Raw genomic sequence first — 16,927 nt, 5'->3', positions numbered from 1 at the left:
CCCCTCCATGGCACGCACTCCTTTTGCGCGGCGGCACTGCGTGTGGGCCAGCTTACCACACAGGTCAGGAGGCCCTGGGGATTGAACCCTGGACCTTCCATATGGTAGACGGACGCTCTATCAGTTGAGCCATGTCTGCTTCCCCTTGCAAAGTTTTCAATTAACAAACAGTTCTTTGGTTTAAAAAATAAGAGGCTATACCTCATCTCCCCTTTCCCCATGGCTTACACTAACTTCCACATATTCCTGATGAAGAGGCTGAAGCCCTGAGACATTATGGTGTGCCAGGTTGGCCCAGCGAGTTAGTGGTGAAGCTCAAACTACACTCCAAGCTTCTAACTCCTGGCCTTTACTCTTTCTACAATGTCTCGATATCACCTCAAGAAGGTGCCCTTCATAAGTTCTCTCTGCTTTCCTTTAGGCTTTGTCTAATTCAGACCAGCATGAGTTCTGACCTCTAAGGTGGGGTACCAAGATGAATAATTATTGACGTTACCAGGTCATTTATTCCCTGCAAGGGGGAGTAAGCACAGGGTGTGTGCTTGTTTCTTTGTTCCCCATGGAGTAACTTTTGCTGCTCTGAGTCTCTCCTGTGCAGAGTGAGCCCTCCCCAGAAGCTCAGGAAATGCCAGGAACTGAGTTGGAGACATAGTTTGCAGAGCAAAGAATGTATGAGGACACCTAATTCTGTGATCTTTCTCTGAATCAACCTTTGCCATATGCACGGTCAGTGGCAGCACCAGCAAAGAGCCACTGCTATATTCCCACTGACCTAAACTCCCCAGGCATCAACCACCCTACTTCACTGGTTAAAATGTATCATTAATTTTGCAGCCTGAGGAAATGGTGGCACAATCCAGGCAAGCAGCTTGGAACATCTGGGTTCTCATAGTCACTCTCGGTGTTGATATTTTCCTTCTGTTAAAATACACAGTCTCGAAGAGTAATGAAAATGGACAGTTAATAGTAATGATTGCTCTTTAAATAGTAGGTAAAGGCTACAAAGCCTCATATAAAGAACAGTGTCTTTCAAAATTTTTGAATTATACCAGAGAATAGGAAATAAATGGTACATTAAAATTAGTATAGTATGTGCATGCAATGGCATAATTGCACATAAATAAATAAAATAGAATGAAAGTTTGAGATTATACTTGCTTTTACTACTGGTATTACTTAGGCTACTTTTTAAAATGCTGTTTGAAACCTATTAATGGTTGTGACCTGAGCCGGAAAAGGGGTCCTGGATCCTCTGAAGCTTAGTGATTGCCTTCTGCTAAAGCACAGTCCCCATGCCACCTCAGACATTATTCATGGGTCCTGAAGATTAAATTTGTCTGTGAGAAGGGACAGTAGAATGCCAGGACTTGTGTTCTAGACCTTTGGCTCATGTGTGCCGTACAGATGTAATGATATACCTTGGTTTTTATGTATCATTCATTCAGTTGTTAAATTCTAAGGAATATTACTATATTCAAGATGGTGGGCTGGGTAAACTTAACGAAACGGTAGTTTATTGAGAAACTACTCTGAATTACAGATTATGTAACTACTACTCTTTAGGATCCCTTAAAGGTAGGGTTTATTCCAGTTATATAGATGAGTAAACTCAGGCCCAGGAAGGTTAAGTGACCTACCCAAGATGGCAGATGGTTAGAGGGGTCAGTCAGAGAGCACAGCCCTGCTTCCCTCTGTGATCTGGCACCTTGGCAAAAAGCAAATGCACAAACAGAAAGCGTATCTGCATAACAGTAGGTTGTTGCCTGAGGGTTTAAAAGTTTAACATTCTGACCTCTCTGTAAATGGTTTTAGAAGACTTGCCCCATCACAAATCCTAGAGGAAGCCCTGTTCCTGACCTCCAGTCTCTGGTATGGATAGGGTTAATCAATCACAAGGAAAGAGCTAAGAGGGAGGGATGGGGCACAGAGAAAAGGTGGCACCTAGCCCCCCCACCCCGGCACTGGCCTTAGCTGCTGTCTGGAGGCCAGAATGTGGAGTTGGGGGGAGGGGAGCTGCAGGGAAATTGCAGGGAAAGGGATGAGAGGTGCAAGGGACATAGAGACAGACAGTGTAAGTCAAGTAGACTGGGATACCTGGAAATTCTCACCCTCTGATTTTTAGCTCCTTTAGCTAGACTGAGTGCTGCAGGGTCAGATTTTTATTGCTGTTGTTTTGGACTGTGCCCAGTTAGCATCCAATTGAGAGCAGCTAACCTATGCTGCTTATCACTTCACAGACTTCTTGGTTTGCTTTCTCCTTTTATAACGCACCTTATCAGTTTGTCTTCAAGCCCCTTGTGGACAGCACATAGAGAGAAGTACTCTCTTTTGAGTCAGAAGAACTGGTTCCTAGTCTTGGGACTATCTAAAAGTTGTTTGGTTTTTCTTTATCTAAGATTGCCCATTTGTAAGGTGGAGAAAGATTAACCACCTTCCCCACCACAAAGCATTTTAGTTTAGTTTCATGGTTTAGTCATTAGTTTAGTTTCAGGCGTGTGTGTGTGTGTGAGAAAGAGAGAGAGAAATTTCTTAGCAGGCTTGGTTGCTAAGACAATCTTCCTGTTTTCAAAGAAGGACTTTGCATTCTGGAAACCACGACCCTAAAATGAATTGACTACTTAAGCTACTGAAGGTATGTCTTATTAGCAAGCAGTGTGAGAAGAACAAAGGCTAGTTCTGCTAAAATCCTGACTGTTTCCTTTTGTCAACCTTGACGGAGGGGCTAGAACACAATAGAAGAGGAAGGTAGTGGCATGAGCCGCAGTAGGATAGGTGGGCAGGAGGCTCGTCATGTGAGGGAAACTGGACACTTTCCAGGCACAGAGGGGTGCTCTATAGTTAAAGAAAATACGTGCATCTTTTCCTGGCATGAGTGTCTGTGTGTGTGTGTGTGTGAAGGGACAGTCTGGAGGGAGTGAAGAGCTCCTCTGTGAGGTCTTCTCTAGGTTGACAAAGCTGCTCAGGCCACCAGTTGCTTGATGACACAGACCTCTTACTCTGCTGCCACCCAGCCCTTCGCGGGGAGTGTGCAGGGCTGAAGAGGGCCTTTGGGTGCAAGTGTCCACAGCCTCTGTGCTGGGAGTCTTTGTTCTCTGAGGCCTCATGGTCGCTGGGATCTCTGCAGACCTGTTTCCCATACTAAGGGAAGAGGCAGGAGGTGGAGTGGAAGAGCAGAGGTGGAGTGGAAGAGCAGAGGTGGAGTGGAAGCCCAAACTTATTTTCAACAACTACTCCTAGCTCTCAAGGTAAACAAGAAACGACCTGTGGAAGCCTGGAAAGCCGCCTCCCAAAGATGTCCACACCCTAATCCAGCCATCCGTGAAGGTGTTACATTAGATATAGCAAAAGGGACTGTGCAGATGTGATTAAGTTCAGGATCTTGAAATGGGGAGATTATCCTGGATTATCCAGATGGACCCCAATTCACAGGGTTCTTTTTTTTTAGCTGATAAAAAGACCTTTATTGTAAAATTGTAAAATAAATAGAAAAGTAGATTGAAAGAAATTACAAATTTTTTTAACCTTTTAAAAAAATTTTTATTATCTTTTAAAAAAAATACATAAATCTCACGAAATGTTACATTAAAAAATATAATAAAAGGTTCCCATATACCCCACTACCCACACCCCCCATTCCTCCCACATTGGCAACTTCTTTCATTAATGTGGTACATTCATTGCATTTGATAAGAACATTTTGGAGCACTGCTACACAGCATTGTTCTTTTAAGAGGGAGGCAAGAAAGTCAAAGGAAGTAGGAGATGTGATACCTGAAGCAAGAGGTTGCAGTGTTGCATGGCAGGAGTCCTGGACCAAGGAATTCAGGTGACCTCCAGAAGCTGGGAAAAGATTCTTTCCTTAAAGGCTCTGGAAGGAACCCGCCCAGCTGACGCCTTTACTTTAGTAAATGAAAAGGACTTTTCAGACTTCTGGCCTCCAGAACCATAAGAGAATAAAATTGTGTTGTTTTAAGCCAGCAAGTTTGTGGTAATTTGTTATAGCAGCAATAGGAAAATACATCCCCTTTCTTTATCCTTTCTTTATCCTTCCCAATAGCCGGGACTTAAAATTGTTAACTTTTGGAAGAACTCCAGTTTTTTTTGGAACCAGGGCATAGGCATTGAAGACTTGAGGAACTGGTTCTAGTCCCAGCAAAGCCACTTAGCTGTGTGGGTAGCCTTGGGCAAGTCATTGACCCTCACTCCCGCAACTATAAAGTAAGGAGATAATGAAAACTACCCTGCAGGGTGGTTGCAAGGCTCAGAGACAAGGCGTGTAAAGCATTTAACTCAGCAGCTGGCACATAACTGGCACACAGAGTATTGAAAAACTCCAGGTTCAGGCAGGCAGGGTTAACAGTCTCTATTGCCAGGGGTCTGGACATCTTGGACTTGAGATTGAGTTAGGCTGGTATCATTTAAGGTGGGGGATGAGGGGGCTGATGGCCTATGCAGGGGTTCTTAACATGGAGGTCCACGAGCTTGAACTGAAATTAAAAAAAAATCCTTGTGGGGACATGTTGGTGCAGGTGTGTTATATTTATTAAATAATACACAATATAGTGTGGACTTAGTAAGGGATCTGTGGTTTTCCTCTGACTGGAAAAGGGGTCCATGGAACAAAAAAGGTTAAGAACCCTTGGTCCTATGCTTGGTTGGTGAGCAGAGTGAGCTACCTTCTCTGAGAAGTGCTGTGTTGACCGCAATTATCCTTGATAGACCAGCTTGGAAAAGTCAAGTCTTTAGGCATTGCAGCAGTGCACGTGCCATGAGAAGAGGGAAAAGCAGGAGGGCAGACTGTGTGTAAGACTTCCATGTTTCCATATCATCTTGGCATGGGTGGAATTCTAAGCCATTAGCTACGGTAGGGCTAAGCTGTCTGCACCCCTGCCCGCATGGTGTCCTCTATTTGTGGGAGGGGGAAAGACTCTGTGCTTCCAGCTTTGGGCCCTGGATCTGCTGGTAGGGGCTGTGGGACCTGGACATGTCTAGAAAGACATGTTCCAGTGAGGAGGCTGTTACCTCTTGAGATGGTACTTTGCAAAATGAAACAAAACAAACATTCTCTGCATGCCACCTGAAGAATTGACTTAAAACAAGCTTCATGTCCAGGAACACATCACCTGCCAGAAAAACAAGTGCCGTATAAGGAGCTGCATGAACCAGACAGGGCAGGCTGGCGCCTAGACACGCCTTTTCCTCCAGATGACTCATCCCCAGGCAGACCTCAATCAGAAACAAGCCTGGCTTGTTTTGTTCTACCTAGCCTAAGGCTCCGGAAGGGGGAATGCCCCTCTTCCCTAGACCCTCCCCATTTCTCCAGGAACAATCTTGCTAATCTTTCTCCAAATGCAGCTTCCCCATGGGCCTGTGGTTGGTTGGAAAAACCTTAGAGTTGGGAATGTCCTTTGAGTCCATATACTAACATAATTTTACATGTGAGTGAATTGTGCCCCTTTGGGTGACTTGCCCACGGTTACACAGCCAGTTAGTGGCAGATCAAGGCTAGCGCTAAGCTCTGCTAAATCTGGCCTGTGCTCTTGCCCAGGAGCAGACTATGCGTGGCTTTGAACTCTAGGCATCAATGCTACAATGCAATGGTTCAGACCCAAGAGCTGAACATATATTTTGAGTCTGGGGAAGGGCTTGGGAGGGGAGAATTGCTGCAGGAGTGAAGGGCCAGGTGCAACTTTAGTGCAGCCAGAGCCTGCAAATGCCAAGGCCAACTTCTCTTTGCCCAAGTTGTATCCCTAGCTTGTTGGTGGCTGACCTTCTGTGGTCTTTATTCTCAGGCCATTTCCTATTCTAATCACTAGGAAACCAGCCATCTTCTAGAGCTTCAAAGTGAAACAGACATAGATTCTAGACCTCCCAAAATTTTTGGAGAAGGAAAGAACATTTGGTACCACCTAGCCCAAATGCCTAATTCTTCACAGATGAGCAATTTGAGGCTCCAAAGAGGGTACATGCTTTGTCTACAGCAGTGTTTGTCCAGTAGATTTGTCTGCAGTGTTGGAAATGTTCTACATCTGCACTGTCCAGTATTGCAGCCACTGGACCCACATAGTGACTGAGCACTTAAAAGGTGGCTAGTGCTATTGAGAAATTTACATTTTCTATTTCATTTAATTTTAGTTCATATTTAAATAGCCACATGTGGTTAGTCACTACCATATTGGACAGCATAGGTCTATGCTGGGATGCAACAGTAGTTCCCTTTGATTTTAAATCCTTTCCGCTTTCCACTGTCCCCAGTCAAAGTGGACTTTTTCTGCAATAGTCACAAAACAAGGCTTGTTCTTGTCAGTGAAGCTGAAATCATTAAAGAGAGATAGAATACCAACCTCTGCTTACCGCAGAGGTTCTTAAAGTCCGCCAGGAAGGCCTAGTAGAAAGCAAGCATCCCTTTTGGATATAAAGACTAGGGCAGAAGCCACTAGTAGGACGGTCCATTTTCTGGTTGAGTGGCTGGCTTTTGGGGCTTGTAGCTGACGGTAAGAGCTTCAGGCTTGGGAGAGAGATTAGGAAAGCCACAGGCCTGGGTTATCCAGCTAGGGAACAGACTGTTTGATCCCAACTGTCACTTCACACAGTGTGCTTGACTCTTGGGTGTTGACAATTGCACTGCAATTTTAATTATACCAGACAGCATTTCACAATACCTTCTGTCAACCTATATTTTGTAAAAGGCCATGGACTTTTAATAGTTGGTTATTTCAACAGAGAACTCTTAGTTTTTAAACTCTAGCTGAGGAAGGCAGTGTGAGATTTGGGTTATAGTTGCAAGAGTTCAGAAGTGCCAGAGAATACTATAAATGCCAAATAAAAAAGAAACTCACTAACACCCAGTGCCTGCTCAGGGAAAACTGCTGATTCAACCCCGCATGTGCTGCCCTGGGTCTTTGACTCTATAGGGGACACAGGGCAGGAAACAAGTCCCTAGTTGAGAACCAAAATTTTCCTCCGTTTTCCCTCCTCTGAGGCCCAAGCTTGTCTGCTGGGGGTTCTGAGTGGATTTCTAGGGAAAAACCAGTGGAAACAGAAGGTAGAAGACCCAGCCCCAGTGCCCTGGCCCACCTGGAGCAGTGTTCCTCAAGGCTTCACTGTCATCGCCCAGGGCTTTGAGTAACAACTGTGTCCTGGCCCGTCCTTATATCAAACACGTCAGGATCTTCAGAAAAAAAAAAAAAAATCTGTGTTAGGCTGAATAATATCCCCTCTCCCCCCCCCCCCCCCCCCCGCACACAATATCATGTCCCAAATGCTGGAACCTGCAAATGTTACCTAATGCAGCAAAAGGTAACTTGGCAGTTGTGATTAAGGTAAGGATCTTGAGATGGTGTCATCATGTTGGATTGTCTGGGTGAGCCCAGTGGAATCACCAGGGTCTTTACAAGAGAAGGACTAAGAGGCAGAGGGAATGCCATATGATGACAGAAGCAGAGATTACAGTGGTGTGCTTTGAAGATGATGGAAGGGGCCACAAGTGAAAAAATGTGTGTGGTCTCTAGACACTAGAGAAGGAAGAGAAACAGATTTTCCTCTAGAGGCTCCAGAAAGAACTGGCCCTGTCAACCCCTTAACTGTAGCCCAATGAAACTGATTTCAGACTGCTGACCTCCAGAACTGCCAAAGTGTAAATTTGTGTTCTTGTAATTTGTAATAGAAGCCTTAGCTAAGTTTGTGATTATTTGTTACACTAAGCCCTGGGAAACCAATGCAACCTCCATAGATGAGTCTAACGATTCAAGTTAAGACTCCATGATAAAGAACCTTGTGATCAAAGATCAACAGTATCTGCATCACCAGGGAGCTTATAAATGCAGAGTTTCAGGCTTCACCCAAAACCTACTGAATCAAAATCCATTTTAGCAAGGTTCCCAGGTGACTTGAATACATGTTTAAGTTCAAGAAGTGCCAAATTCTAGAACCATGGTTTCCACCCTGGCTTTACTTTAGAATCTCCCAGGAAACTTTAAAAATACAAATTCTCAGGCCAAGGCATGCTATATTTAGAAACCCTTCCAAAAAGTGATTTTAATGTGAAACCTGGGGAAAGAACTCATAATCTAGAATGAAAGGTTTTCAGATTAATCACCAAGAGAGGTTGTTCAGGAGGATTGCTGGGCTCTACCCCAGAGTTTCTGATTTGGAAATCTGGGGTGGGGTCTGGGAGGATGCATTTCAACAAGTGCCCAAGGGGACTTAAATCACAGAAATGACTATTGGACTGGCTGTCCCCGAGTCCTCAGTGGCGGTATGCATCTGTGCTAGAGATTGCCTTCCTCCCCTGCAAGCTGCCCACAGTGTTTGTCCAACTTTTAGGCCTTGTCATTACCCACTTTCAGAGCAGGAAAGACTGTGATAGGCCCTTGGACCCGAGGAGGTGGCTGGGTAGTAGCCAGGAAGTGCTTCCCTGGAAGGTAACATCATTCTTGCTTAGATTATTCACTGGGGCCCTGAGAAATGGGCAGAGGGGGTGGATCAGGGATGTCGCCAGGAACAATGGAGCAGCTGGGAGTAGAGGGATATGCAAGCAAGGCCCACCTTGCCTAGCCCTGCACAGGCTTCTGCTATTCCAGACCCCATGATTGGGTCTGATAGGCCACTTCCCCTTACAGCAGAATGCCAGGGGGCCTGTCCAGTAGGGCAGTGCTCACCCCATGCTTCCCCCTCAGTTCTAATTTGGGTTCTGCAAACAATCCTTCACCCAGTGGACTAATTTTAATGTAGGAATTTATAGGCGCTGTGGCAAAAAGCTTTCAAATCATGTTTGTCACAAACAGCCTATTCTTGTCCAGCATTATCATCACACATTTGTTCATTAAGTATTTATTGTGTTTGTAGTACTATTATTGGGTTTGAACTCTGGCTCTGCCCCCAGTTGATTTTCTTTGGGCAAGTCACCTAATGATAATTACGTTAAGGGCTGCTGTGAAGTTTGAGAGAGATAATGTGCCAAAAACGTATAGCCTACTGCCTCCATGAAGAACAGATATTATCGATGTAGATGATCTTATCTGGGAATGAAATCCAATCTGGTAACCTTCCTAGAGAAAGGTTCAGATCCTGAAGTAGTAGAGGTAAAGGTGTGTGTGTGCGGAGCGCGGAGTGCGGTAATCTCCTTCCTCAGGATCATTTTCTAGGGGTTGAGTGTATAATCAGAGGAATTGTCTGAAACTTGAAAATAGAGAAAAGAGATTATCAGATGCTTTTCTAGGGTAGGGCTTTACTCACTATCATCTAGGCTATTATACAACTCTAGAGAAGTAGATGCTACCTTGTAGATTTTTATCTAGTACAGATGCGAATAACATCTATCCAATAGTATAGATAGCCCAAACGCTCAGTTTATGGCCTTGTTAGACATGAATCAGTTTTGTATTTAACCCAGCAATCTTTTTCTTCCTTAAAAAATTATTGAAGTATATCATTCATATGTGAACATACATAAACAATAAATGTCTAGTAAAAGCTGTGAATGTACAAAACAACCATGCATATCATCTATACAGGACTCCCATATATCACCCACCACCGGCACCATGCATTGTTGTGAAACATTGGTTACAAACTATGAAAGAACTTCATCAAATAATACTACTAACTGTAACCCATATCTTACATTTGGTGAACTTTCCCCCAACCCATGCAATTATTAACACCTTGTATTAGTATTATATATTTGTAATCGTTCATGAGAGAACATTCTCATATTTGTTCTGTTAAACACAGTTCATCTTCCACCACAGAATTCACTGTGTTATATACAGCCCCATGTTTTACATAATCCATTCAAAGTGCACATGCAGTGGCTCTCATTTTTGTCACAGAATTGTGCTGCCATCACCTCAGTCAATTTGAGAATGTTTACATTACTCCAAAAGGAAAAATCCCATGCCCTCTTATACACTCCCATTGTTGTCCTTTAGAATTGATATATCTTCTTTGCCATCACTGCAAAAACATTACAATATTACTATGTCCATAAGTTATTAATACATTAGTTATAATTTTCCCATGTATCACCACATTCTTAACACTTTATAGAAGAACATTCTTATATTTACACTTTTAACCACAATCTTCATCTGCCACCAAAATCACTGTTACATAGTCCCTAATAATTGACTTGTACATCCACGCACTACCCCTTTCAACTGCAATCACGTTTATGAATCATCAGCATTAGTGATACTCATTAGCTGTTACAATCAACTCTATTCATTTCCACATTTTCACAATAAACCTTATTAAAAATTCTACATACATTAAGCATCAGCTTCCATTCTCAACCCACATTCTATCTCCTAGTAACCTATACTTTAGAGTTTGCCTCTCTGAGTTTACTCATCGTATTTAATTCATATTAGTGAGACCACACAATATTTGTCCTTTTGTGTCTAGCTTATTTCACTCAACATAATGTCCTCAAGCTTCATCCATGTTGTATGCATCCAGATTTCATTTCTTCTTTGGGCTGCATAGTGTTCCATTGTATTATAAACCACTTTTTGTTTATCCATTCATCGGTTGATGGACACTTGTAACCCAGCAATCTCATCTTAACATTACCTATTAATTCCTAGCTTCTCAAATGTTCTATGAATCAGTGTTAATTGAATAAAATGTTTGACACATGTTCATGTTATGCTTACATGAGAGTCATGCTGTTACCTTTGTAAAAATTATACTTTAGCAATAATGAAAGGTTCTGTTTATATTGCCGAAAGTTTGAGCCCTTGAATCTCTCAATTCAAGGAAGGTGATATCTGGGTACCAGGCTATAAGTCTGTTTTTCATCTTGGGGCATGTATGGGGGTGGCAGGAGGAGACTGATCTAGAGAGGAGAATATTTATACATTGACTGTAAGCTGTAATTTAATTTCTCACTCTTCTTTGACTTGCAAGGGACAATTCATATTGGAACATAGAAATCATCATGTAAATTACAGTTAGATTTTTATGTGTCTGCCTCTTCTATTAGATGGTGAGCTCTTTGAAGAAAGATGATTATATCTCGTGTATCTTTGTATTCCTAGCACCTAGCACAGAATTAGGCAAAAAATATTCCATTGAAATGAACACACTTCTCTAGGTCCTTGCTACTCAAAATCTGGTGCATGGACCAGAAGCACTGCCATCAGCTGAGAGCAGTCAGAGCGCAGAATCTCAGGCCCCACGCAACACCCACTGAATTGGAACTGGCATTCTAATAAGCTCCCCTGGTGATTCTGTCCACTAATCCAGGCTATTACCTGTTCTGGGTGGTGACTCTGCTCTAAGTGATGAAAGAGATTTGGGCAAATACAGTTGAGATGCTTGTCACCAATTTTGCAGCAGTTCAGCAAAGAGAGCAAGTTTGAAATCATTGCCTCAAGTGTACAGTTTCTGAGACCAAAGTGAGGTAGATTGTGCCTCTCAGGGTGAAATTTCAAATGGATCAATAAAATCTGTACATTTGGAGGGCAGAGCCATTACTCTCAGCTTGGCAGGAAGTGCACTCAGCTCTCTGCCTACAGCCTTTCCAACAGAAGGCCTCTCTGACCTGCTCAGTTCTAGCTAGAGCCCATAGCCTAAACTCAAGAAGAGGGTCTCACTCAAATTCTTTTGCCTCGAAGCCCAAACCAGCTGAAAGCTCAGTGTATCTCTTTGTGGGATCATGATGGTTTAATCATAAAATTTAAATCTCTATTGATCACATCCAGGGCTTAAATCGTCAGGGGTGTTTGCCAAATATCTTTAATGAGAGCGTCAAAGATGAAGGAAGAAGGACAAGCAGAAACTTTGGGGAGAGTTTCAGATATACAACTTTGAATAAGGAGAGCGGTATTTGCCTGTCTGAAATATGCACTACCTTGCAGATAAGCATCTAGAGTTACAGAACGGGGATCTTCGAAAATATTTGTGAAGAGACTTAATTTCAGTTTCCTATCAGAAATTAATGATTTCTTTTTTGTCTGAGCCACGCTTCAATTGTTTCGAATAAATCCATAAGCCTGTAGAAGTATGTAGGTTTTATTTACTCCCCTGACAAAGAGATTGAACAGTGCAGCCAATCAGCAAGAATCAGAACAGCAGATCCCTCGTGTAGCTAGAGGAAGCCCTCTGGACCCTCTCGCTCAGGCTCTGCAAACCCAGATGCTTTCAGGGGCCCAGCAAGTGAAACGAATGTGAGCAGCCAGTCCGCTGGAGGATGCTCGGGTGGTTCCGACTGTGGGAACTGGAACGCAAACGCTCAGAAAAGTCATTCACATTCACATATTTTAAAAGCACCATCGGCCAAATAAAACACATCTGTGGTCTTAATTAGGCTGACTTCTTGATATTTCAGAAATCTGAGACCCAGAGAAACTAAATTTTCTGCTCATCATCACACAACTCTAACTTTGCCATCAAAACAAATATTCCAACTGCAACAGCTCCTCCCGTTTACCCAAGGAGGGGACATTCAGATTGCATTCACATATGCAGCTGGTGTCTATGTGTGTGTGTTTGTGTGTGGGTGTAATAAATCAAACAGGTTCAATTCCAATAACTGGTTATTTGGAAAAGAGCTAGTTGCTAACAACTGAAAGCACTGATGTGTGTATCCCAGTAAGAGTAAAACAAATGAAACCAGCAGTCTTTTGCATTCATCTGGCACAGATTTTTTTTTCCCAGAATTTATTTGATGATTTATATTACTTTACTATTATTATTTATTTCATTTATTTCTTTCCCCTTCCTCCCCCCGCCCCTTTGTCTGCTCTCTGTGTCCATTTTCTGTGTGCTCTTCTGTGTCCACTTGTATTCTTGTCAGCAGCACTGGGAATCTGTGTCTCTTTTTGTTGCGCCATCAGCTTTCTGTGTATGCAGTGCCACACCTGGCCGAGCTGCCCTTTTATCACATGGAGTGGCTCTCCTTATGGGGCACACTCCTATGCAGGGGACACCCCTGTGTGGCACAGCACTCCTTGTGCTCATCAGCACTGCACGTGGGCCAGCTCACCACACGGGGCAGGAGGCCCTGGGTTTGAACCCTGGACCTCCTGTATTGTAGGTGGATGCTCTATCAGTTGAGCCAAATCTGCTTTGCTGGCACACATTTTTAAAAGGCTATAAATACTTGTATTTTTAGGTCTTAGAATTTTTTTGAAATAGTAATATAAATCTGTATGTTTTAAGAAAAAGACCCCTGTGTTTAAAATTTAATTGGCAGATTACTTAGAAAAAGACAGCATGTTCTTCTGAGGAGGTAACAATTAGTGGCTGGAGCTATTGTCTTGGTGCGCTCTGCCCTAATCAAAACCAGAGTCCAGCCTGACGTTCCTCACACTTGAGTTTAGCAGAATGCACAGAGGTAGCTGTTTGTAGTATCCTGTTCAGTTTTGTCAGGAGTCTTCTTCCTATGCTAACTTCCTTCAAGCCCTGTCCTTCAGTAGTAACAGTTCTTCTGGGAGAAGGTGGAGAAAGAAGGTAGCAACAAAACCAATGAGAGCTCTGTGGAGTCTGCTTCACATAGTACCACAGTCCTTCGGCCAACAGAGGAGTCTTCTGTCTAACATTTTGCATCTACACAGCAAGACTATTACTTTCCACCTGCCAGGTATTTTACGTGCATTTTTTTTTCCATTTAATCCTCACATTTGTATAATTGACATCCCCATTTCACAGATGAGGAAACTGAGGCCTAGGAAGTTTTAGTAACTTGCTCAGATAGTGGGTGTGGGATTTAAACCCAGACCTGACACTCTGTATACCCTAAGGGTTTGGCCTCTAAGCCTTACTCACTACTTTTGGCCAAGTGTCCAGAGGCCAGTGCCTCATGTGGTCCTTCTCGTTTGTTTGCCTTTACACTTCCTGTCGATGGGCCACTCTCTGTGGATGAATTGGAACAACAGTCTTCAACCAGGACTTGGTGTTCCAAACACAGACGGTACTGACCTTAGTTCCAGTTGTAGGGGAGAGTTTGGGAGCATTGTTTACCAAGGACTCACTGTTTTTAAAAAAAAAAAATCAAAACTTTAGAAGCTTCACTAGTGAGCCATTTAAACAGGTGCATTCAGCAATGGTACCTGAATAGCAAATCCTTTAGTTTTACTGACTTCAGTTATAAATCAGGGCCCCATTCCCACAGAATGGAACTGAAAAGTCCAGTCCTCAGTTCGCTGGGTTGGACATTTTTGGCAGGTACTGGCCAGGTGACCTCGTCTGTCCCAGTGAGGGTATAACTGGGAAAGTTACGCAGTCCTTTCTTGACTCTGAAATCTCCTTCCCAAGGCAATTCTCTTTTTGTTCTTCCCCTTTCTCTTGCCTGCCACCAAACTTTTAAGGATCTCTGACTAAACTTTAGTAGCACTGAGCTCTGCTTCCCAGGATTCCCTCTGGACGAGCTCTTTATAAAGTTTCAGAGTTTGACTATCTCACATTCACACGGGGGTAGTCACTTAATGCAGGTATATTCTGTAGGGAAAGTTCCAGACTCCAGACTGAATGCTTTGTTTAATGAATTCTGTAATTTCAAACACCTATGTATCAAAGTTGCCTGAAATAGGATTTGTTTGGGAAGAAAATGGAGAAATTTGAATGATGAATTAAAAACCTTCATTTTATTAAATGCATTCTGAGATCATTTTCCGGAAGAAAAACTTTCCTGAAGTTTTTTCAGATTAAACTTAAGTGTGTTTGGGGTCCCAGAAAATTCAATAATAATCAAGTAATAAGATAATAAAACCCCAAAGATTTGGGGTTCCTCCATAATCTTTGTCACACTTATAGGGCAAAGTGGGCCTGGTTATTTTTTCTCTTTCACCCTACTCATAGGAGAGTTATATGGTGGGCTGGCTCAAGGCCATGCATGATGGTGAAATAAAGGGGCTGAGGAGAATTTCCTTTAAATGGCAATACACTATCAAATGCCAAAAGAAATGTGTTCACTCTCTCTAATGCAAGCCCATGGATTCTCACAACAATGAACATGACTAAAGAACATTTCAACATTCAATGTACTTTTTAAAAGCAGAAAGAATTTGTTATCCCTATTGCCAGTCTCTGGGGAGTTGTTGGCATTCTGACACTGAAACCCCTCATAAGTGCATGATTCTGAGGGCCACTGAAAGCTCTGGGCCTGAGCAGAGGCAGAGGAAGCCCTTCAAGTGCCAAAGCAGAAGCCAGCCAGGGCTGCTGAGCGTGGCCTTGCTCATCTCAGAGTTGGCACCACTTATACGGAGGACAAATGGTGGTTACCAAGAGTGGGTGGATGGGGAGTTAGAAACCAATGCCAAGGGTTTCTAAAACCCCAAACAATTGCCAAATAAGAATGACAACCACTGCAAAGTGCAGCTGCCTCCTCTCCTACCCACATACAGTGCTGGTACCCTGTCAAGCAGAGCTCTCTCGCTACAGCAGCCAGGAGCTGCTCTTTGCCTTGGGCATTCTAAGGAGTGGAACACTTCTTCTTTCTCTCTTTTGGTGACGGGATGCTTCTGGGTGAACCACAACAGACTGAGCTGACTAGAACAAGCTAAAATTAGGAAAAACATGTCTACAGCTGAAGGCAACATAGCCACAGCCCATGGTGGATATAATGGGATGAAGAAGGAAATTTCTTTACAGGTCTCAATTTTGCTTCTCCCAAAGAAATGACCAATGCTCTTCGGTTTTGTGTTGAGTGGTCACACATCCAATTAACTTTTATTGTGTCCATTCAGTCTAAAAAGAGTAATGATTTGGATGACAAATTACATGATCACCTTAGTTATAGGTCATAAGCGATGGGTTTATATTCCTTTGCTGATTGGTTTGGAGATGGAAATAAGCTGGAAATAGGCAGAACTTGGAATTAGGAGTTAGGACAACCTTTTAAGTAAACAAAAACCAAAGTATTATACCCAAGGATGCAGTGAGCTCAGTTGCATTGGTGTCACTGTGAGCCTCCAAGGAGGGGTTGATGTGCGGGTGGAGTAGGGTGGTAGCAGGGTCTGGCTCATCAGCGGGCAAAAGGTAGCATTGTGATTTCAAGGGATCCCCTGAGTTTAGAGTAGGACATCAGACAATGCTGGGGTTTTGGGGAGCAGGGTCTCCCTTGGAGTGAAGACTGTTGATGGGAAAGCATACCAATATATGCATTATGAAGTCCCAGAAGGAGAAGAAAGAGGGAGAAAAGAAAGAATATTAGAAGAAATAATAGCTGAAGACCTTGTTGGTTCCCTGCTTTAAATCCCTTTTTTTTCTTTTTTTCAGGATAAAGTACAAACTCTTTGGCAAGCGACACAAGGCCTTTCATGACAACACCAACTACCTTTCTAGCACCCTCTCACTGTGCTCCCACTCACTCAGCCACCCATGAGTCCTTGTATACGCGCTGTTTACTTCACTTTCAATCGCTTCTTCAAGCTTGGCAAACTTATGCTCAAGCTTCAAATTTCAGTTCAAATGTCATCCCATGTGGGAAGGCTTCCCATGTTACCTCACAGAGCTTACTCTTGTTCCTTACTGTTCACACAATTCTGTAAGCATGTTTTTATTAAAATGGCCTTCATCTAGTTTCACAATGGTTTCCTTTCTTGTCTGTTCCTGAGTGCCAGTGGTTCTTCTTGAGGGCACTGATTATGTCCAGTTCATCTTTGATTTCCCATCATTTACCTTGGTACTTGGCATCTATTAGATGTTCCATAATCAGCACCCTTTCCCCAGCATTTGTGGGTCTGGGGGAAAAAGTTCAATTAGAGGCATCTGGGTCCACAGATCACCCCTGTTCTATCCCAGCCCAACAGACCAGCTCCATCAAACCCCACAAGGAATTTTGTACACATGCATGTGGACAGTCCAGCCCATATATCCAACCTCCATGTACACCTTTCCCCCATGAAAAGAGCCACCGCTTGTCCACCTCAGACTTAGGGGTGTGCACTCCACTGATGGGGTCTCCTTGAGAGAGGATAGA

General features: G+C 43.2%; 1 long non-coding RNA gene across 1 annotated transcript; it reads left to right on the top strand.

Moving 5' to 3' along the window:
* Positions 1–2,536: 2,536 nt before the first annotated feature.
* LOC131280702 (uncharacterized) lies at positions 2,537–16,535 on the top strand. Its single transcript, XR_009188415.1, has 3 exons — positions 2,537–2,632; positions 12,806–13,588; positions 16,225–16,535. It is a non-coding gene; the product is annotated as an uncharacterized lncRNA (long non-coding RNA).
* The last annotated feature ends 392 nt before the right edge of the window (positions 16,536–16,927 follow it).

Source organism: Dasypus novemcinctus, chromosome 2, assembly GCF_030445035.2.
Source record: "Dasypus novemcinctus isolate mDasNov1 chromosome 2, mDasNov1.1.hap2, whole genome shotgun sequence".
In the NCBI taxonomy this organism is placed as follows: domain Eukaryota; kingdom Metazoa; phylum Chordata; class Mammalia; order Cingulata; family Dasypodidae; genus Dasypus; species Dasypus novemcinctus.
Note: the sequence above shows the minus strand (reverse complement) of the source record. Positions and strands in the feature narration are given on the sequence as shown.